This window comes from Suncus etruscus, chromosome 2 (assembly GCF_024139225.1).
Source record: "Suncus etruscus isolate mSunEtr1 chromosome 2, mSunEtr1.pri.cur, whole genome shotgun sequence".
Taxonomy (NCBI): domain Eukaryota; kingdom Metazoa; phylum Chordata; class Mammalia; order Eulipotyphla; family Soricidae; genus Suncus; species Suncus etruscus.
Genome location: NC_064849.1, coordinates 126,356,519 through 126,363,415, shown reverse-complemented (window position 1 = coordinate 126,363,415; position 6,897 = coordinate 126,356,519).

Genomic DNA, 6,897 nt, shown 5'->3' with positions numbered 1-6,897 from the left:
TGGATTTGATGTTTAAGTACGATCATTTTTTATTTCTACTCAATGTTCATACGACTGTTTGGTCTTGGTACCCTCGATTATTTCCCCCTCAATTTGTGAGACGGAACAAGATAGTTCAAGTTATGTGGTTCTGTTTGAAGGGAAGAAAAAAATAAAATGGGGCAAAATTCAAACAAGCAAAAAACGAAAGGAGTCCTTCCAGGGGCTATAAACATCAATTTAAGAGAAGAAAGGGAAAAAGAAAGAAAAACATAACAATACAAAAAAAATAATCAAACAAAAAACCCAAAAGGCACACAGCAATAAAGACAACAATCACACAATAACCACAGTCCCGAAATAAAAACAAAACAAAGCACAAAAAAAACCAACAATAACAAAATCTGTTTTGTTCTCCTTTTTTTTTTTTTTTTTTTTTTTTGTATAGGCGCAGTAAATATTGGGGAGATTAGAAAGGGAATTTTCTTGGCCTAACAGTGGTCAGCAACCTGCGGCTCGTGAGCCACATGTGGCTCTTTCCACTTTGAATTTGGCTCTTCTGTGTGCCGGGCAGCCGCTCCAGGAGTCAGGACTCTGCTCCTAGCCTCTGTCAGCGCGCGCTCTGTGTGGCTCTCAAAATAAATTTCAATCGTGGTTTTGGCGAGATTTGGCTCAGTTGAAAAAAAAGGTTGCCGACCACTGGAGATACAGGGTTTCTCCGCCCTTGAAGTACATTAGCATGGGAATAACTCCAGGTGCACAAGTTTTTTTCGCATGCTCTCCTCCCCTGCACTCAGGCTTCAGCTCTAGGTGGCATTCACTCCAGAAGACGCACTTGGGGGAGTGCATCTTATGGTACAAAAGATACGGTACTTCTTTAGGAATGTTTTATTTCTAACTGGGAGAGTGAGGATTTCTGTTTCTGGTGTCTGAGATCAGAAATTGAAGCCCCAGAAGCTATCATCTGCCTTTTTTTTTTTTTTTTTCCTTTTATGCTAAGAAAAGCGATGAAAGCTGGTTTGTTAGCAGAAGAACAACACAGATGAACAGAGAACAGAGGAGAAATAACATGAAGTCATGTGCTCAGGACTTCATTTTTCCTGAAACTCAGCTATAAATTTATCTTTGTTTCCCATGACATACAAGAAAAATGCTCTTTTTGCTTAAGTTCAGTGGGGCCGTGGTTTCTGCTACTTGGTCCTAAGTATCTTAAGAAATATACACCATAAAAAATTTAAGGCAAGTATAAAACAGATACAATTTTTCTAGGAAAATATTTACTAGGAAAGTTTATGCCTCCAGAAGCATCTCAAATTACAACGGAAGGCAAATTTATCAAGCCAACCATTTCAAGTTAATAAGTGCTCAACAGTTTTGTTGTTGGATTTAGTAAATAATAAGTAGCAAGGAAAGACTAGCAAAAGACTTATTGATGACCTAGAAAAAGAGCAGTAAAGCACATGATGAAGTGAAAGCAGCCACTACAGGCCAAAACTGAAGCCCTTCCCCCATTCTAGCCATGTATGGTTCTAATCCTTGTCCCTATCTCAGCAAATAGCACAATGACCCAGCCTGTTGTGTAAACCAAAGTCTGGCACTCATGCTCTCTCCTTCCCCCTCTACTAAGTTCATCATTTCATCATTCCACCAGTTCCCTATCATTTAGTCAACTAGAAACTTCTCATAGTCGTCTCTTATTTTTTTTTAATCTCTTTAGTTTCATCTCCACTGCTTCTACTCTAATACATTACTGCATCACTAAGTAGTTACTTCACTGCAATTTCAAGAAAACTCAGTCCTTAGCATACTTAATTTCCCAGTTCTAGCCAATCTGACAATGACATTTCTCTATCCATAACATGAATAGTGCATACTGTCTTGTAAACACTTCATGGTTTCTCATAGATGGAGGGAGATAATGCTCACCTGTCCTTGGATAACATTACCTGTAAGCTTTCTTTATTTTTGGATCACATCTGGTTGTACTCAGATTCTCTGCACTCAGGGATCATTCCTGGCAGGACTCAAGAAACCATATGTAGGAGCCGGAGAAATAGCATGGAGGTAAGGTAGTTTGCCTTGCATGCAGAAGGAGGATGGTTCAATTCCTGGCATCCCATATGGGTCCTCAAGCCTGCCAGGGCCGATTTCTGAGTGTAGAGCCAGGAGTAACCCCTGAGCGCTGCCGGGTGTGACCCAAAATCCAAAACCAAAACCAAAACCAAAAAAAAAAAAAAAAAAAAAAAAAAAAGAAATGTAGTGCTGGTGATTGAAAGTGGGTAGGAAAACATTTTACCTGTTGTACTATCTCTCCAGGCCCATACTTGGAAGCTTAAGCAGAATGCCAAGGGCAAGAGAGGCAGTTCAATGAGCTGAGCTTTGACTGCAGGAGGTCTGGGCTCCATCCTGACAACAGGAAGTCTCTCAGCATAAAGCTGGGGTAGTTCCCAAGTATCAGAGAGTGGCTCAATAAAAAAGAATGCCCAGAGCTGGGTCGCTCTCTCAGAATTTGGATTTGTACTAGAGTGGGACCCTTTTATCAGCAGTGTTTATTAGAGGATTCTGATTTGGATCTAGAGGAGAAAGAATGTTATTGGTGTATGAATCAAACTCCTTAGAATGGTTCAAGCATCTGGCTGCTGTATTAGTCTCTTCCCTTATCATATGCCACACCTCCTCCCCTCTGCTGATCTCCACTAATGCTGACTTTCTCTTTTCTCAGTTCCTCAAAATTATCACAAAATCTCCCTTCTGCCGGGGCTGGGGCCACTGAGGAGGATCTTCCTGTGGAACTCTCCTTGTTCTCCAGATCTGAGCTTGGCACCACTTCCTTGGCCGCCTAAGTAGGTCAGCTCCCCAGTCTCAAATCACTGAACTCTGTACTTTACTTCTGCACTGCTTTCAAAAGTAAGGGATACTGCTTCTGCAGTGGGTGCTGGAATGATAGGGATGCCTAGGGAGCATACAATTGGGGTCACTTTCTATTTGTTGGCTTAAAAAAACTAGATTTCCTGGAAAATGCCGAGTGATTTTTTTTTCTGAAAAGGGAGCGGTTGTAGGCCAAAGAAGTTTGGGAACTCTGATTTACAGTACTTGTTATGTAAATACTACTTTACATTATGGGCAGTTTTTTGAATAACCTTCATCTTTTCTAGACTCATAAACCCAGTGTGGGTAGGGATTCAGCTTACATAGCTGATTTTTGTCTCTCTAATCACCAGAAAACATTCAGAAGAGGTGGGGGGAATACTTTTTACGTATATATGTTCAAAATCCACTTCATTTAATCACTCCTATAGATTTCATTTTATTTTAAAATATTTTATTATTAAGGTACCATGATTTAAAATTACATTAATATTGATATTTTAGGCATACTCTTTAATGATGAAAGAGATGAATGCATAAAATCAAATGAGAAAGGGCTCTTAAAGAAATGGTGTTGGAAAAACTGGTTAGGAATATACAAAATAATGAAACTGAACCTCTGTCTCACACAGTACACCAAAGTTATTCACAGCAGATAAGACTCTAATCTTAGACTTGATTCCATAAAATACAGAAGAAAACAGAAGCAGAAGTTTACATGAGATTGACTTTAGAGATCTTCAAAGATTTTGATTCCATTGGCAAAGAAAACAAAACTAAACTAAACTAAAAAGTTTCTTCACAGTCAGGGAAATAAAGCTAAAACAGACACATTACTGAATAGGAGAAAATATTTGCATATCATACATCTGACAAAGGGGTAAATCCAAGATATATAAAACTTTCTCAAAACTCAACAGCAAGGAAGCCAACAACCCCATCAAAAGGTGGGAAGAGGAGATAAATGGACACTTCCAAAAAGACATACAGATGTCAATAGGCATATAAAAAGTATCTGTTTTCACGGACTATTGGGGAAATGATAATTAAATGAATATGGAGAAGGATAGTATTACTGAGCATCACTGGTTGTACAAACCAAGCTTCTACCAAGAAAAGAGAAAAAGTTACTGGTTTCTCGTATCACTAATATGAACCACACTCTGAATTTTAGATAAGCCACAATTTTACAGATAGCTCGTCCTCCAACTATACATATTAAATATATATAATACATATTATATTTGTAATATAATATATTAAATGTAATAGCATAATACATAATATGTGGGATCACAGGGATTGATCTGTTTTTACCTCACTCAGTTTATGCCTTGGTATTCATTGTTTGGAAACATCTTTGAATGTAGCACCTTGGATTGGTGTTGAGACCACTTGGTTCCACCTCCAGGTATGATTATTTTCCCTAAGATTAAATACTTGGATTGGGGGAAACTCACCCTTTGGCATTTTCAGATCTCCACAGAGCTGGTTGCTTCTTAGGAGCTAAGGGCAAATGTGGGGAACTCCTGAAAATCCTTTTCCCCCCTCCATGATTGTGTGTGTGTGTGTGTGTGTGTGTGTGTGTGTGTGTGTGTGTGTGTATGTGTATTATTCTCCAGACTGCCATTCACTCCCAGACTGGTATATCTCCAGTTCTCTGGTGTTTGAACCTGAGAACTTTATTCAATATAATATATATAATTTAATATATAACATATATTATATACTAAAATGCCATTGCTGTGAAAGAATGTAAGTGAAGCTGTGATCTGTTCCATGTGCCTTCTAATAAGGAACTCTGTTAACCGGCATAAAGATGGAACACGCAGGGGCCAGAGAGATGATAAAGTAGGTAAGGTACTTGCTTGGAATTATATATGATCTCTTGAGCATAACTAGAGGTCACTCCTGAGCACAGGGTTAGGAAGTACCCCGGAAAATATACTGGTTATACCACTCAAAAATAATAAACTATCAGAATCCTGAATGTAGCTCAACATTAAAACTCTTGTCTTGCAAGTATGAGGCCCCAGGTTTGATTTCTAGCATTGCCAAAAGGCAAATGCAAGAGTCTTTTCTTGTTAGACAGAGGTGTAAACAAAAGAAGGCAATTCTTTCTTAGGTTAATGCCTTGTCACTTTAAACATATGATTCTGGGGGCTAGAGAGAGCTCAATAGGCTAAGTGCATGCTCTGCTCTGCATGCAGGAGGCTTGGCTTCAATCCCTGGCACCACATGGTCATGCTAAGCACCACTGGGAGTGACACCCCAGCACTGAGCCCATATAGCCCCTGTGTACCATTAAATATGGCTTCCAACATGCCCCCAATGTAATTATTGTACATTATTGTGACACAAGTGACATTCTGCCTTCTTGACCCCAGACAGCCGGGTGCTATGTATCATGCTATTATGTTGCCATGTGTGGTCTCCATCTGGAAACACAGCCGGTCCCTGTCACAGGGTTAGCCAGGCTTGGGCATATCTCTGCTTCCTCACTGGCTTTATGCAAAACTTTTAGAACTTCCAGACTTAGCACAGCCCTGAGAATTAATAATAATAACAACAACAACAACAGGATTTTACTGTAAAACAGAAGGAAAATAGGTTGTTTTTTTCTGCCTTCTATTTGAAGAGAACACAGTGGAGTGTACAGCCTCCTGGAGACAGCTTGTTGGAACTTAGCTTTCTCTGCCCAGAGGGCAGGAGAAAAAGGTCCAGGAGGAAGAGGTCTCCTGCTGAGAGAACAGCTGGCCAGGGTCCCACCTCACTCCCCCTCAAGCATAACAAGATCTAGGGGTCCTACAATGCTCCATCCTGTCTAGACTCCCAACAGTGACTGACAGAGCAATGGTTTATAACAGCAAACAGCATCAAGCAACTATTCTGAATAATGAGTCTACTTTCACCTTATTATCAATGTCACTTGACTTTTCTGTCTCAGCTGCAGCATCTGGTTGGATTGTGAGAGAAGAGAAGATAAGGGAGAGAAGCAATCTACATAGAATCTTTTTTTGGCTTTGAAAGTCCAGGTTTTTCTTTGAGGTAGAAAGGGGTATTTTTTGTTTTTATTTGTTTGTTTTTGTTTTTGTTTATCAGCATAAGCCTTTCAATGTATCAGAGGTAAAAATATGGTTGCCTAAAAGTCCTCTCCACTTTATTCAGATGTCAGGATTCTTAGCTTCTTCCCTATTTTAATTTAATAATTATTTTAACAACTATTGGGACTTGTGTGCTGGGTTCTGGACATACAAATGAACTTGAAAAATTCTGAAGTCTTGCAGAAGAGCCAGTAGCTTGTTTAAGACAATATTTGCTCCAGTCAAGAGATAAACAGTGGTTACACCACATGACTAGCAGGCACCTGATCTAGGTTTGATTTTTAGCACCTCTTATTCTCCGGAGTATTGCCAGGTACAGTTGTAGAGACACATACCCCACCCTCACCAACCCCAGGGCTGCCAACTGAGGCACTGGAGGTCCTCAGTGCTGCCAGTGGGGCTTGGGTATACCAGCACTGCAGGGCCTGAGTAGACTACATCTTCTGTCCTTGTGCTGAGCCAAAGGCCCTGTTGGCCAAGAATCACCTGTGGGGTCCACCTGATCACTGTTTAGGAATAATCCCCCCCCCCCCACACACACACCAAAAACAGTACTTACTACATTGTCCTTTTTTTAACTCTTAAATTTGGTTTTGGAGGTTTTGAGTTCATACCTTATGGGGGTTTTGAAACCACACCTAGCAGTGTTCAGGACTACTCTTGATGGTGCTGATGGGGGGGACCACATGCAGTGCTAGCAAGTGAATGGGGGTTGGTCCAAAAAAAGTAATGCTTTATTTTCAATCATTCTGACCTAAATGACCTTTTCCTTAATATATATATATATATATATATATATATATATATATATATATATATTAATTAAGCACATATAAGGTAGCTTTAAAATGTGTCTAATTGTGTCTGTACATTCTTTTCCCATCCTTCTGTCAATGTTGCAATGACTGGGTTGCATAAAATATTGAGGCACAATATTTTTTAATAT